The 16,929-nt window shown below is 40.5% G+C and overlaps 1 protein-coding gene across 2 annotated transcripts in view; it reads left to right on the top strand.

Moving 5' to 3' along the window:
• The window catches only part of Gprin3 (GPRIN family member 3), a 49,997-nt gene that overhangs the window by 22,020 nt on the left and 11,048 nt on the right, over positions 1–16,929 (top strand). Inside the window, exon 1 of one of the 2 annotated variants that reach the window (XM_070022277.1) lies at positions 10,966–13,573. The exons of the other annotated variant lie outside the window; for it this stretch is intronic. The gene's annotated coding sequence lies outside the window, so the exon portion shown is untranslated. Of the gene's footprint in view, positions 1–10,965; positions 13,574–16,929 lie in introns of those variants that run through there. 2 annotated transcript variants of the gene reach the window in all.

Genomic DNA, 16,929 nt, shown 5'->3' with positions numbered 1-16,929 from the left:
CAGCCCCACGCCCTCTTGGAAATTTTTTTAAATGAATTTCATTCTGAACTTTTCCTATGTGCATATAATGTACTTCAGTCACGGCCTCTTTTCTCACCTTCTCTTTTCCCCCCTCTCTCTCTCTTTTGTATTCATGTCTTTAAAAAAAGAAAAAGTAGATCTAGATTCCACATGAAAGAGAACCCATGCAATATTTGTCCTTGTGAGTCTGACTTATTTCACTTAATATAATGATCTCTGATTTCATCTACAGTCCTGCAATGACATAAGTCCTTTCTTTTTTATGACTGTATAGTATCCATCAGGTTTATGTACTATATTTTCTCCATCCATTTTTTGGTTGATGGGAATATAGGCTGATCCCAAAACTTGGCTATTGTGAATAGCAGTGGGATACACGTGGATATGTAACTCTCTCTTCTGTATGCTGACATATTCTTTTGGGTATATGCCGAGAGTAGTAAATCAGAACTAAGTGATAATTCTTACCAACAGTGTAAAAGGATCCATCACTCCACCTGTACCCTGCTCACCAACATTTCTGTTGCTTTGAGCTGGAATCTTAGTGTTGTTTTTATTTGCATTCTTTGTGCCCAAGGACACAAATGCTTCTTCATCAGTTTATTGGCCATTATGCTTTTTCTTCTGCAAACTTTTCGATTCATTTGGGGGTTTTGGAGTTTAATTTTTTGAGCCTCTTCTGTGTTCTTGTAAGATGCATATCTCAGGAAGATTTCTCTTGCATTCTATAGTTTCACTTAATGACTTTTTTTTAAATGTGCAGGTGCTTTTTAATATGATACAATCATGCTTACCAATTCATACTCTTGAACTAGTGGAGTGCAATTCAGAAAGTTGGGGCCGATATGTATATCTTGAAGTGTTTGCCCCTAGTAATTTCAAGGTTTGGGGATCTTATGTTAAAATTGTTGACCCACTTTGAATTGGCTTTTGTGCAGGGTGGGGAATGATAGTGGTCTCTTTTCCTTCTTCTACATGTGGATCTTCAATTTTCCTAACACTATTGGTGGAAGAGGCTAAGCTGTCTTTCCTCCAGCATACTTTTTTGTGAAGAATCAGATTAAAGTGCTTGTATTTCTGTCGTGTTCTGCACAGCTTGGATTATTTCCTAATGAGCTCTTAAAAACCAGAGGATTTAGCCCAGTCAAGAAGGGTGGTACTGAAACAGGTGAAAAGTCAATCTGCAAGGTTTGCTGTAAACATTCCTGACTTCCCCTTACCGTATTTAGATACTCACATGGTATTTACTTGTCTTCCAGACTACTATTCCAAAACAAACTCATAATAATTACTGTATTCTTTGGGGTATCAATAACTGTCATCATTGCTAATAAGTAAAATTAGCATCTGCATTTTAACAACTATTCTTTTCTGTTCAAGTAATTTTGTTGGCAATACAGTTCACATTATCGTTCTTATGTGAGAGCTTATTTTTCTCATTAACTTACATCCACGCTGCTTAATGATTTGCAATACTCCATTTGAAGGAAATAAAATTACTCTTCTTTGGAGACATGTTGCCATTCACTAAACATTAACTAGAATTCTTTTTCTTAAAAACTTTTTTTTTCTGGCCAATGCTGGGCAAGATTCTGGGGCTACCACACAGCCACCCTTGCCACCCTCCTGAAACACTAAACAAGAAAGGCAACAGTGACAGCAGAGCAGGGCATTTTAATAGAGATGTGCATTTGTACCATGACAGAACTGAGAAAAGACATTTAGATCAGGACAGGAATGGCTTAGGAATAAGACGCTTTCCTAAAAGAAGAAAGGCTATTGATCTGACGTCAGCAAGGCAATAAGAGTAGGGACAGTATATTAAATTCATAGAACTGCCCCCAACAAAATACTACAAAGTGTATGGTTTAAAACAATGGGAATTTATTCTATTCCTGTTCATCAATCATCTATTGGAAGAATCTGTTCGGCACTCTCTCCTACCTGTGGGTGGTGGCCAGTACCCCATGATAGATATATCCCTCCAATTTCTCAGTCTTCGCAGGGCTTATCTTCTTGTGTAAAAAGAATATTGCACTTATCATCCAACCTAGCCTAGTGCAACCATTAAATAAGATCGTAGTCCCAGGTCCCAGGTAGACCTAAATTTTAAGGGACAGTATGCAGCCAGTATAGAGTACATTTACAAAACAGAAAGCCACATGGATTAAGGAGGCATCTTTGCTATATCTGAGCCACCAGTGAGCCTTGCCAATGGTTGGATCAAAAGCAAGGAACCCTCATGAGAGGCCCCAGGCTTAAGTGCTATTAGAAGACTCACTGCAAAGGAACTGGTGTACCAAACTCAGGAATTTGAATTTCAGCATGAAATGTGTGGGTACCATTGAAGGATTTTAATTCTGGGAGTTAGATGATCCCATTTGCATTTTAGAAAACCTCTCTGGAAGCAATGTGAATTGAAGAAGCTTGGAAGCACAGAGAGATTATTCAGGAAGTTCTTGAAATAATTCTGGCAAGAAATGATAAGAGCCTATCTTATGTGAGTGAAGGGAGACCAATGAAGAGTTAGATAGAGAAAGGACTCAGTACCAAGAAAGCATTTATAAGACTTTGTTGGGGAGGGAGGGGATGCGGGGGGGAGGGACAAAGGAGGAGGTAACAATGCTTGATAGGAAATATACTCATTACCTCATTCATGTAAGTGTAACCCCCCTGTACAATATTTTTACAATAAAAAAAATCTACAAAGGACTTGGTGAATCAAGTTCTTTCCTTGGATTTCCCTGTAATAGGAATTGTTTGTTCCCCAAGCATCTCAAATCTGTTCCTCCTCTATTTAAGGCACTCCCTTTTCTTCTTGGGGACTAATTCTTCCCCTTGGTGCTTGGCCTTCCTAGAGCTGTCAGTCAAAATGCCCTGCTCTCTCTTTTCAAGGGTCAATTGGACTTGCCTCCTAGGACTTTTGTCCTGAAGCCTTTAAACTGGTACAAAGGTGTTTGTTTACTATTATCATTATTATTAATATTATTCACATATGTTCCTATTATTTCCTGTAAGTCAGCCCGGATCATTTTCTGCTAAGTGCTACCACCATAGAGTCTGAATGGATACCTCCTTCTTATTCCAAATTACTAACATTTTATTATACTGAACTTGAAAATATAGACAAAATTAATATAATTTCCTGGAGATTGATCATTTGTGACAGTTTGGACAAAGGAGGAGAATTTGAATAGGTGATTATGGTTATGGCAAATGGATGAAAGCCCTTGTTTGAGAATCAAATAAAGGAAGTTAACAAGAAATGTTAATGGCATGTTTGAACAAAATTTTGGAGAATGAAAATCTGGGGGAGTTATTTTTGAAACGTGATAGCTCCACATTGGCTTTTGGAGGGGAATGAGGCAGATATAACAGGTCCTGTCTTTGTAAATTTATTAATGCAAGGAAACTGCGGTGACCTTTGGGTCAGAAGTGAAGGCTCCTGTCACTGCGTGGCCTAGAAGTTAATACTGTTCATTAATCTCAATTTTCTAACTCAGAAAACGCTGATAATGAGTTTCAGGGTACTTGCTGCACAACAGTATTGCAGGCTAAGGTGGGTACTGTGGCATGAATTTGGTTGAAATATGCCCCACAAAGGAGGATCTCAGATGTGCTGAAGTAATAGAACTTCCATGAGGTAGCGATGGTCCTTTCTTCTTCTATCATGTCCCAGAAAAAGATAAAAAGCATAGATACTTTCTAGGGACCTTGATTCGTTCCTATGAGAAAAGGTTGTTAGAAAAATCCACATCCCTGAGGCTAGCTTCCTGGCTCATTGTGTAGTCTATTCGGCCATTGTGAAAGCAGAAAGCAATGGAGAAAGGGGCTGAAGGCATGGCTTATGTGGTAAAGTACCTGCCTAGCAAGCATAAAGCCCTGAGTTCAATCCCTAGTACTTCCAAAACCGGAAGGAAGGAAGGGAGAAGTGAAGGACGGAGGGAAGAAAAGAGGCAGGGAAGGATCCATGCCATCCAGGCTTTTGGTAGAGAAATGGAAAACAAACTAAGACAACAGATAATAAAACAGGATTCAGGAAGATCATTCAGGGATGAATGAGGTTATGGGAAACCCAAATAAAACTGAATTTCTGGCTTTTAGAGCTGTGGAGGAAGAGAGACCCAAGATAAAGTAGGCAGAAAACAAAAGAGAATTAATAGACTGTGGGTCACACAGGGCAAGAGAAGCATGTATTTCAGATAAGAAATATGCACATGTTGCTAAAAGATCTACTGAGATGAAGGCAGAAAGTTGTTGGGATCCCTCCAAATCAGGGTCTATAGCAGGACATCAAATAGGATCTAGAGCTCAATTTGGGTTCTGTGGATCACGTGGGAGGCAACTCATTGACCAAGGGCACAGGAGGCTTAAAGCTATAAGAGCAGAGAGTGGAAGAGGAATTTGATTAAGACGTACATATCAACACATGCTGAAGGTATCCAAAATTCATCATTCAGATGAAAAATACCTTATGTTATTTGTCCTGTGGCAGAAGGATTGGATTGCTCTGAACTCACTGTTAATTAAAGCAAGAATGTCCTCCAATTCATTTCTCTTGAGGCAGGTAATGGGCACAGCATCTTCCCTTGAAATTGTCTCCTTGGTGTAGGTTAATTGCAGACATTATTCATTATGGAGCTGAGGGGTCCTCAAAATATATGACATTTCACCTCCCTCTCAACCCCCCGTTAAGATCAGATAGGCAGATTGGGATTTGGCTTTTCTTTATTCTCTATGAAATGAGAAGGCAAACATGATCAGGATCCCAGACATCCTCATTGTGGCATCCAGGCTGGTGACATAGACAAGGACACAGGCAAGGTCTGCTGCATGAAGGGACAGAAGGATTGCCAAGAATTCCTCCTCCTACACCTCTTTGCACAGTGGCTCAGAAACAGGTGATGTGGAAGGAAGGCTGCTTTGTCCATTCCTCATTATTTCACTAGCCAGGCACAGAACTGCCAGAGCGAATCTTCTCCACCTGTGATGGAATTGTTTCAAGTAGGAAAAGAGGAGAGCTGTCCTTCTGTCCTTTATCTCTGTGTGGATTCCTTGGTCTACCATTCCAAGATACCCACATACAAGGCCAAAGAAGGTGATAACTCCATCTAGCACTGAATATCTACTGGCTCTAGGCAAAGTGTTTTCATTAGCTAGAATATAGTTTTAGCATATATTAATTGTACAAAGGGATTTCGTTGCAGTATTTCTATACTATCTTTTGAGAAAATCCCTGTATTACTCTTTCTTGCCCCCTCTGTGTGTGTGTGTATATATGTGTGTGTGCGCGCGCACGTTTGCGTGTGCGCACCAGACCTGGGGCTTGAACTGTCCCTGAGCCTTTGTGCTCAATGCTAGCGATCTACCACAGTGGAGCCACAGCTCCACTTCTGGCTTTACTTACTTTTATTTTTTGGTGGTTAATTAGAGATAAAAGTCTCACTGACTTTCCTGCCCAGGCTGGCTTTGAACCGAGATCCTTGGGTCTCAACTTCCTGAGTAGCTAGGATTACAGGCATGAGCCACCGACACCCAGCTCCCCTCCCCCTTTGACAGTTAACATCTGTTTGGATACATGCATGTGAAGTGCCTCCTTCTTGCCTATACCCTGTCACCTCTCTGCTGCCCTCCTACATCAACAATCCCTATTTTACACCCAGGTCATTCTTTATTTTCATTTGTTTAGGTTTAAATTCTGAATATAAGAGAAAACATGCACTCTTTCTGAGTCTGTTTTATTTTACTTAACACAATGATCTCCAATTCCATCCATTTTTTCCCTGCACATGACATAATTGCATTCTTTCTTATGGCTGAATAACACTCCACACACACACACACACAGAGTGTATGTGTGTGGAAATGCCTTCAGGGACACTAAGAAAATTCACTAAATGAATGCAATACGAACATGGACTTCAGGAGATTTAATCCTTTTTAGACTTAACAGAAAGGAATTGTAGGAGCAACCTAACTGGAAGAGGCGGCGGCACAGCTAGTCATCACTTTTATTGGCCTGTAAGACTATAGTTTCATAAACGATGTGTTTCCTTGGAGTGAGTTAGACAGTGGGGGGGAGATGGCAGAGGTGTGCGTGGTGTCTGCGTCCACGCCTGTGTGGACATTCATGGATGTCTGCTGGTCTAGCTTATTCCTGGTGCTTTGATTATCTTTCCAGACTTTCCAACTTCCTTCTGGTTGTCTTGCTTTCTCTCTTACAGCATCTGTTCTATTCCATGGTTTTCCAGAAGTGTGAGACCCTCAATAACATGAATGTATCTATCTTATTTATATTTAGATTCTGAATCCCTGCACAGAGGAAGCACTCCACTTATTAAATAAATGCCTGGCTAGTGACAGTATTTCTTAATTGTCTCAATGTGACATAGGGATTCTTTTAGGTCTCATCATTTATTGTTACTGTTATTTCCTTCGCTTCTCTCTTAATTTGAAATGTCCTTTTTAATTCTGACTTACACAGACAATAGTTTCTTGTCCACAGAGGAGCTGTTAGGAGATGTCAATTGAATTCGAAATATTGGCCCTTCCCCTGATTTGAATGGCTATAAAAGCATAGTTTATTACCACAACATTAAGGTACTTAATTAGAGACTATCATGCTCACTTATAGCTTTTGATTGAATTTGTCTTGTCTCCTCAAGTGGATTGAAATCTCCTTAGGGGGGAATAAAAGCAAAACCTCTATGTATTCATGATGCCTAATTTAGTGACTTCACATTTTACAGGCTATGAAGCAGGAAAGTAACAAGTTGTTTGATTCCTCTTCCCCCCCTACTTAAATTATAACTGACAAGTCCATCCCAAAGATCCTGGCCCCAGCAAAGAAACCAATTCATCCAGATTCTCTCATGCACAAAGCAAAAGGGCAGCACAGCAAAAGAATGTCAGAATTTATGAGCAGAAGAGTATCGGAATCTATGAGAATACTGGAGGAGTCTATGACTTGGCCTCCTGTTGAGTTTCTGTTTCTCTAATAGGAGCAGAAAAGCCTCCACAGCCAAGTTCCATGTACAGCTCTCTACTCCCAAATATTGCTAACAGACACTTTCTCATCATTCAACATGATTACAGACCCAAGAGGGGGAACCAAAGCAGAAGCCCCACTCTGGTACTTGGTATAAGCTAAAAGTAAAATATCATGAATAAGCTTTGGGCACTGTGGGGTCTCCCACTGAGATCCTCACCTTTGCACATGGAAGGTGCCTTGGCCAGAGGAAAGCAGGTTGGGTCGTGTCTTGATTTTAATGAGAATCTGAATAGTTGGGGAGCTGGAGGTGTTATGTCGGGCAGGGCATGAGGAGTCAGGGACAAAAGGCCATGGGATCCACCAAGGTCAAGAGGAACAAGCAAGGACAAGAAGAATATTGGTTCCTAAAGCTCAGCAGTGCCTTTACTGGTGCTAAATATACCCTGCAGAAATTGAGATTCAGAGGCACACTGATCATATGTAACACAGGATTTTAAAATGTAAATGCAAAAAAATGCAAATGCAGAACTGTGGAAGTTTACTTCTATTAGCTTGTTATTTAACCACCTTCTAGCCCTGAGATCCTGCATGCTCTTTGCAATTAAAATAAGCTTGAACTTGAAAGCCTCCAAAGATGAGTTGCAAAAGAACAAGAAATCAGATTTGAGTGTCAGGCAAGCAAAGTAGATGATTAGAGCTAGCTTGATTAGAGAAGGTAAAAAAATAGTAAAACCTAAATATTTTAATAACCTCTTGTAGAGAGAAGTTCAAATGAAAAAGATAAACTCTAGGCATTTTGTGAAACCAACTGTTTTGTAATGTATGGTATTTTATATGTTGAGAGTGTTTCACTATGTAGCTCAGAATAGCCTTTCATCAACATCTTTCTGCTACATCCTCCATAATGCTGGGATTACTGGTGTCTGCTACCATACCTGGAAAACTTGGTTGTTGTTTTTTTCTTAGTGGTACAGAGCCTTGCCCTTTCTAGACAGGTACCCTACTACTTTAGTGATACCTCTGGTCCTTGAATGAAAAAAAAAAAACTTTAGCTAAGTGCAGGTGGCTCACACCTGTAACCCTAGCTACTCAGTAGGCTGAGATCTGAGAATTGTGCTTCAGCCCAGGGAAGGAAAGTCTATGATGCTCTTATTTCCAATGAACCTCTAAAAGGCCAGAAGTGAAGTTATGGCTCAAGTGGTAGAGCACTAGCCTTGAGCACAAAAGAGCTTCCAGGTCCTGAGTTCAAGCCCCAGGACTGGCACAACAACAACAACTCTATATTTAACCATAAACTATCTCAATATTTTAGAAAATTGAGGGACTACCTTCTCCAAGTTCTAAAATCAGTATTTCTGAGAGTTATCATGGATATAGAATCATGCCAAAATAATAACTTTTAAAAACAGTAATTTGTAATTGCTTACCAGGTATATTTTAAGCATCATGCAGTGTTTGACTCACATTATTTCACTTAAGCTTAAGTGAAGGTAAATTTCATTAAGTGAAGGTAAATTTCATTCAATGACATCTTTTTTTCTGAAGCCTTGGAGAAAAGGAGATGGATGTACAACCTTGGAAAGGTTTCCAGTGCGATGGTTCAGAACACATTGCCCTGACATGTTTTAGGCTGATGGAATTTGGAGAAGTTAAAAATACAGGAAGGAAGCCAGACCCTGGTAGCTCATGCCTATCATACTAGCTACTCAGGAAGCTAAGATCTGAGGATCACAGTTCAAAACGAGCCCTGGCAGGAAAGTTGTGAGACTCTTATCTCCAATTAGCCACCAGAAAACCGGAAGTGACAGGGTAGCTTTAAGTGGTAGAGCACTATCCCTGAGTGAAAGAGCTCAGAAATAGTGCTCAGGCCCTGAGTTTAAGCCCCATGACAGATTATGTGTGTATGTGTGTGTGTGTGTGTGTTTACATACAGAGAGAGAGAGATTCTTGGACCTCCTTCATCTCCCATGAAATGGGACCTCCTGTGGAAAGTTCCCTCTCCATCCTAGGAAGGAAAAAGCAACCCTTTCTCCTAACACGAAGGGACACAGAGGTGCTCCAGTTGAATCTCTCTCAGTTCCCACTCTCCCCGATGAGCTTCTCTCCCACCATGATTGTTGGTGACTTTCCACTCTCCATCAAGCCTAGCATAAAAACAGACTTTACCATCTCCTCATTTCTCACAAAGACTCTATTAAATACATGGTTACGCTTTTCTCTAGATAATCTGCCTTTTGTCAGTCCAATTCATAGAACCCCAGCTAGAGGACCTAGAGAGGGAATAAAGAAAGGAACTCCTTCCCCATTCCAGGCATAAACGACTAAACTTACAAACAAGTACATGTGTGTGCACATGGGTTTCTAGAGAAAAGATCTTCACTTCTCATTAGCTTCTTGAAGTCAGGTGGCTGAATGAGATGAGTCTTTATGAAGAGCAATTATTGTGAAGGTTACAGACATTTTTGAATTGCTCTATTTGCCTCTCTTAGCTCAAATTAGTAATATGGTTTAAAGCCTACATGTTCTAAATAGCTCTTAACAGAGCTTGCTGTGGCCGGTCTTGTTAGATGACATTTCTTGGCCCCATCACTCAACTCTCTCCACTTCATAATAGCCATACGGAAGCCACATGGCTTCCAAAGATTTGGTGAAATCCACACTGAACAGTGTCATTGAATATAGGAAGGCATTTGCTGCCCCAGATAATCATCTAATCCACTAGGGAGTTAGAATCCAAATGTTCAAATTGTATTTGACAAATGTGTTTCCTGTTGTATTTGTTTGTTTTCTGAGCCAGTACTGTGGCTTGAACTCAGGGTTCTTGCTTGACTTTTTCCATTCAAAGCTCTTGCTCTACAACTTGAGCCATACTTCTATTTCCAGCTTTTAGCAGGTTAATTGGAGATAAGAGTTTCTCACATTTGTCTTCCTGGGCTATCTTTGAACTACCATCCTCAGATCTCAACCTACTGAGTAGCTAGGATTACAGGTGTGAGCCACCACCACCCAGTTTTCATACTTCTTATGAGTCCCCCTTTGAACCTCTTGGGTATTGTCCAGTTCTGTTTACAGCAGAGATCAATGAACTCCCAAGCTAGGCTCTCCTTGGTTTCTAGAAAGTGTCAAACAGAAGAACTGGATTAGGAGAAAGGATACTGATCACTCCTCATGAGTCTTTTGTTGAAACAGCCCTTTTAATTGACACTCTTGGTGCTCCATTTGGAGCAATGCCCTTTGCTCTTCAGTCTTGAGAATTTGCTTCATCCACAGGCTGATAGAAAGAAGCCACTTTCTCCCCTAGTGTCTTTGGAGGGAAGGGGGCATGAGGAGTTCTTTTCCTAGCTCATGGTCATTGGGGGATTGAGTCACCTCTCCTTACAGATGTGCACTGGCAGGAGCTGCAGGGTGTCCATCAGGTCAGGAAGGAAAAGCCTGGATGGAGAATGAGTAGTGTCTCCTCTCTTACTTATCCTAAGGTTCTTCGTCTTTGTCACCTAAAGACTAGACTCAGCCGTCACAGGGCGGTAGATGAGGGACTTCCTGAGACCCCTGGAATATTATTCTAATGTCACCAAAGGCACACAATGCCATCTTCCAGAACCCCGTCTGCTAATGCCAGTTCTAAAGTGCCTGCAGTATTTATTACAGCCTTGAGTTCCTAAGCGTCCTGCTGACGGGAGGCCGCCCAGCGGCTCTGAGCTTTCTGTTTGATGCTCTTCTCACCAGCACTGCTTTGGAGAGGAAGTTACAAAGGGCTGGGATTCCCTACGGCCTGTGTTCTTACACGTGGCTGTCTGTTATGAAAATACACAGTGTGGTATCGCCGTGGAGCCCACTGTTTCCACAATGGGCAGTGGAGGTGTCAGCGATCCACAAGTTGGAGTCTTCAAGTGACCAGGTGTGCCTGTCAGTCATCTAGGCTGTCCCTGGATAGTGAATCACCTGAAAAACCAAGCAGGAGAGGGGAGCGAGCCAGTGTGTGTGAGAGAGAGAGAGAGAGAAGGAGAGAGATTAGATAAATAGAGACAGATATTGAGAGATGATAGATACGCAAATTGAAAGATGACAGATCAGATAGATATTGATAGATACTACATATAAGTAGATAGAGATAAATGGGAGATACACAGATGGATAGATGGCAGATGAGATCGAGACTGATAGATGTTAGATACATAGATTGAGAGATAATAGACAATAGACCTAGATTTAATTTTTTCTGTCTTCTTCTAGAGTTGCAGTTAATAGTAAGAGTTCAAACACGCATCTTCATTGAATCAGTTCGACAGGAATTGCAGATACCCACCCTTGAGTAGTTACTTAATCTCGGAGCCTCAGTTTCCTAACCTGTAAAAGATGGATCATGTTTACCCTGAATTCTCACTGCAAAACCACGCTTTAAGTCTTTGCTGGTGATTTTGTGAGTAGAAAAGTACCAAAGAAATGGGTTAACCAGGGAACAGTTCCCATTAGACTTAATGACAGACTCACGTTAAGCTACCTTTAGCTGCTGTGTGACTTATGTCTAATTCACAAAGAAGTCATAAATCTACAGAGTGTCCTTGGAAAATCCTATGTCCTAGAGCCTGAGTCACTTGATGTGGTTCTTCCCATCAGCACAAACATCTAGACGTTGCCATCAACCTCCAGATTTCAAAATAGCAGCCAGAAAGGAGACATCTGATTTTGTTTATGAAATGTCCTTCCTATTCACAAAAGAAAAAAAAGGAAAGATGAATGAGAAAGGAAAAAAGGGAAGGGGAAGAGGACCCCCAAATACCATACACACACACACACACACACACACACACACACACACACACACACACACACTGCAGAGAGATTTGTTCAGTCTTAGGGACTACCTGTTTGCAACCTCATATTTAGAAGTTATTAAACTCTCTCATAATGGATTCCAGCAGATGATAATGACATATACTTCTCACTCTAAACCACTGAATATTTGTACTTTTAAAATGTTCAATTTGAGTCGGGTACCAGTGACTCACTCCTGTAATCCTAGCTACTCAGGAGGCTGAGATCTGAGAGTCATGGCTCAAAGCCAGCCCAGGCAGGAAAGTCTGTGAAACTCTTACCTCTAATAAACCACTCAGAAAACCAGAAGTGGTGTTGTGGCTCAAGTGGTAGAGCGCTCACCTTGAGCTGAAGAGCTGAGGGACAGCACCCAGGCCCAGAGTTCAAGCTACGTGACTGCCAAAAAAAAAAAAAAAAAAAAATGTTCCCATTGTCTGAACCAATGAAGACTAGGAATTTCTGCCATTTGGTGGGTGAGGAAAGAGGATGGGGTGGGAGCCATTTTAAAGCTTAGAAGAGTTGATCTAGACCTACGAGGGGGCTGTGTCTTCCTCTCCTTTTTTCTTTTTCGTTCCTCTTTGCAACACTAAGCTTTGAGCCCAAGGCCCTGCACTTGCTAAGCTGGTGTGACATTGCTGGGCCACACCTCCAGCCCTGTTTCCACTGGTTCTGTTTACGCCAGGACCTCCCTGTCTCCCAGGCATGGAGAGCCCTAGAGTGCTGTCTACCTACTTTTAAGTTTCCTATTGTTACTAAAACCACAGGCCATCCATTGTATCCAGCTTCTTTCTGTGGAGATGGAGTCTCAAAGGCTCTTCTGCCCAGGCTAGCCTGATACCGTGACCCTTCCAGTGCCAGCCTCCTGTATAGTTTGGGATGACAGGCAGGAATCACCATACCCAATTATGGGTTGAGAACTCTCTCAAACTTTCATGCCCAAGCTGCCGCCTTCTCAGCCTCCCAAGAAGCTAGGATTACAGTCATTGGCCACCAGAGCCAGTCTACTGATTGTCTACTAACAAAGCATGAGATTTGGAGTTCACAATTAACTAATCAATCCGGACTTTTTATTTCTTGATTGTTGAGTTGATGGATCATTTAGCCTCTACTAATAAAACAAATGAATGAAAACAAACTTTCCAAGTTAAACTGACACTCTCAGTTGTGTGGTGGGGATGTGGGAGTAAACACAAGGACTTCTGAAAGTTCTCTGACATCCTCTTCATGGAAGTCTTTTAACTTCCAGCTGCTGAACTTTGAGCTGATCGTATTTCATTTGGCAATTGGCTGTAGCTGTGTAACAAAGAAGACATGCTGTTCTCCTGGCTTTACGAAACCTACCAGCTTTTCTTAGTAGGTGTCCAATGTTTTTGGGTTTTAGTTTAACTTATATAGTTACCTAACCTGGTCTAAACCTGGACATGGATTTAAATCAGTAAATATGACACCACTGTTTTCTGACTTCCATCAACAACATCATTATTAATTGTGTTTTCAACAGATGTTAATCATTAAGCTTCCCCCCCCCCACATATACAAACACACACACAAACACACACACTTACCAGTTAGCAGTATTTGTGAAGAAAGGGTGCATTTATACCAGTAGTAACAGGACAAACCAGTGTATGGAAATTACAGCACAAAGGAGAAAGATGGCCAACCTGTGGAAGTTGCTTAAAAATAGAAAAGAGGGCGGCCTGAAGAAGGGTGGACTTTTGAAGATGAGGAAGGCTGACATTAGAGGTAAGGTATGATAAATGCAGATCCAGTAGAGAGAGAGGGGAAACCTGGCTAGGAACCAGAAAAGAAAACAGAAAGGAAAAGAAATTCAGTGGGAAACTGGAGGAGTAGTTTGAAGAAGCTGGAGGAAGTCAGGATGGGGGGATGGGAAAATAGTCAACCCATTAATATGAATAATGAACTTAGAGGGATAAACTGGTTGACAGGAGGATAAATTTGATTTACTGTTAGATTTCATATGATAATAGACCAGGAAAGAGGCATTAAACCAAAAGATAAAATACATATTTTCAAAATCTAGACTTAACTGGATTTGACTTGGTTTTATTTTGACATTTTGCAGTTTGAATTAAGATTGTGTTGTTTGGTGTATTAACAAGATTAATATTTTATGTACAGGCAAAGAAGTGGGAGTCTTGAATGCTGACACAGGAAAGCTGTTTAGAAATCATGTAATCCATGTTGCCTAGAAATCATTTGCCATTGATCTAATTTGGACCCCAAAAGATAAAGTAATTAGCCTGAAGTAATAGAGCCTATTACCAACAAATAATATTGAAACACGCTTATTCAATAATTCTGGTCCCTTGTTTTATCTATATGCTTTATCTTAAAAAAATCTAGCCAGGCAAGTTGGCTCAAGCTATAATCCTAGCTACTTGGGAAGCAGAGATCAGGATATTAGAGTTCAAGGCTACCCCAGGCAGAAAGTTCTGGAGATTCCGTCTCAATCAATAGCTACACACAGTGACATGCACTTGTCCCCCAATGATTTGAGGAAGCACAAGTAGGATCAAAGTCCAGGGCAGTCTGGACATAAAGCAAGACCCTACCTTAAACGCTAGTAATCTAGACACCTGCAGCTCTCAGCTGTCATCCTAGCTATTCAGGAAGCTGAGATCTGAGAATCAGAATTCGAAGCCAGCCTGAGCAAAAAAATCCCCAAAACTCTTACCTCCAATAAACTAGCAAAAATGCAGAACTGAAGATATGGCTCAAGGAGCACAGTGCCAACAGTGAGCAAAAAAGGTTAGCAAGGTAGTGAGGCCTTGAGTTCGAGTCTTAAGAAAAACAATCACAACAGAGGGTTGGCAGCATAGCTTAAAAAGTAGCACATCTGGGGCTGGGAAGGTGGCTCAGTGGTAGAGTGCTTGCCTTGCAGGCATGAGGCCCTGGGTTCGATTCCTCAGCACCACATACACAGAAAAAGCTGGAAGTGGGTGCTATGGCTCAAGTGGTAGAGTGCTAGCCTTGAGCTGAAGAACTCAGAACAGTGCCCAGGCCCAGAGTTCAAGCTCCATGACCAGCAAAAAAAAAAAAAAAGTAGCACATCTGCCTAGCTAACTCAAAGTGCTGAGTTCAAAGCTCAGTAATTCTTAGAAAACCAAAGTCTATACACCAACATTCACACAACTCTATATAACTATATGCCCTAGGTTATATTAGATTTTCCAGTATTTCTTTCCATTGGGTAACTCCACCCACACAACACACACACACACACACCACACACACACACACACACACACACACACACAGCCATAAGCCCTCTCATTTCATATGTCTCACCATAATTATTTTTAGAAATTCCATACGCATATGCATGCCTGTTTGTGACTGTGTGCATACATCTGGAATGTCAGAGGTTATGGCTTGACCAAAATGAAAATGTTTATGCTTTTCTTCTTCCCCCACCTTCTCATTAAACCCTACCTTAGGGAAATCCTTATCAATTGAAAAGATGAACCTACCTAATTAGCTACTATATTAATTAGCTACTATATTAATTTCTCACTTTATCACAGGGATATATCAGGAAGCACCCTACCACTCACTCTGTATATATGGATAGCTTGTTTATAGTCTTTGCTTCTGCAAATAGTTCTTCAATAAACACATTTAGATCTGCATCCATATATGCTAGTGCCCTCATTTCTCTTGATAGAGTTGATTTCACTAAGTCAAGGACATGTGTTTTTAGCTTTAAAAACCAACATGCCTCACACCTATAATCCTAGCTACTCAGGAGGCTGAGATCTGAGGATCATGGTTCAAAGCCAGCCTGGGCAGGAAAGTCCATGAGACTCTTATCTCCAATTAATCACAGAAAAAGCCAGATGTGGCACTGTGGCTCAAGTGGGAGAGCACTAGCCTTGAGCAAAAGGAGCCCAGGGACAGCACCCAGACCCAGAGTTCAAACCCCAGGACCAGGCAAAAAACAAAAAATAAAAACAAAACAAAAACAAAACACTAAAATGCTTCCTTAAGAAAGATGTAGTGGTGCACATTTGCACCTACAATTAATAAAAATAAATGCATTCTTTCATTAACTATCTCCTTAAAAAATATTTTGAAGTCTTTGCAAGAAGAGTTAGAATCAAATAAAATCTCATTAATTTATAGGCATTCATTGGACCTCAAATAAATTTGATGGTATTTTCATAAGTTGGTTGCTTGGATTTCTTATCTGGTAAGCTGTATTTCCTATTTTCTTACCCATTTTTCCAATGGATTGTTTGGTTTTCCATTTAATTTTAAAAAGCTTTTATTTCATTGCCTACATTTTTGCTTATCCTTAAAGTTTGCAAATGATTTTCTCTCAAATCTATTGTGTTTTTATTATGTCTTTTGTCATATAAAAGTTTTGAATTTTATTTCCTTATTTAATGTAGTTCTTTAGTATCTTTATGTGTTCATTTGTAATTTTTGTCTTGTCAGAGAAGCTGACTACCTCAGCCTAGGTTGTATATCTAAGTTCCTAGATTTTCCTACAGAATTTTAATTTACTTAAATATGTATTTTGCAGTTTAATCATTTACCTGTCTAAATCCATTCAGGGTTTATTTGGGGACTTGTATAAAATAAAGATCTTTCTTTCTTTCCTCATAGATAAATATACCAATTCCTCTTATATTAACTAAGCCAACCTTTTCCCACCAAATGTGAACTCTTCTTTTGTCATACATCAAATCCACATTTATTTCTTGACAATGTTAGTTCAGATATCTTTATCTGTTCAGACTGGTTTCAATACTAACTGATTTAATTATAACAATTTTGCAGGATTTTCTGATTTCTGGTTAATCAGATTACACAAATGACTTTGAAGATGGTTATCAAATATAATTAGTTATATTAAAACCTTTGTGTAAGCCAGGAACTCGTGGCTCATGCCTATAATCCTTGCTACTCAGAAGACTGAAATCTGAGGATCACAATTTGAAGCCAGCTCAGACAGGAAAAGTCCATAAGACACTTGTCTTTGATTAACCAGCAAAAAATGAAAGTGGAGGCATGCCCCAAGTGGCAGAGCACCAACCTTGAGGAGGAAAAGCCCAAGCAGAACCCAATACACCAGA

Source organism: Dipodomys merriami, unplaced genomic scaffold (assembly GCF_024711535.1).
Source record: "Dipodomys merriami isolate MVZ:Mamm:240054 unplaced genomic scaffold, mDipMer1.0.p SCAF_15, whole genome shotgun sequence".
Taxonomy (NCBI): domain Eukaryota; kingdom Metazoa; phylum Chordata; class Mammalia; order Rodentia; family Heteromyidae; genus Dipodomys; species Dipodomys merriami.
This window is presented reverse-complemented; position numbering and strand designations above follow the sequence as displayed.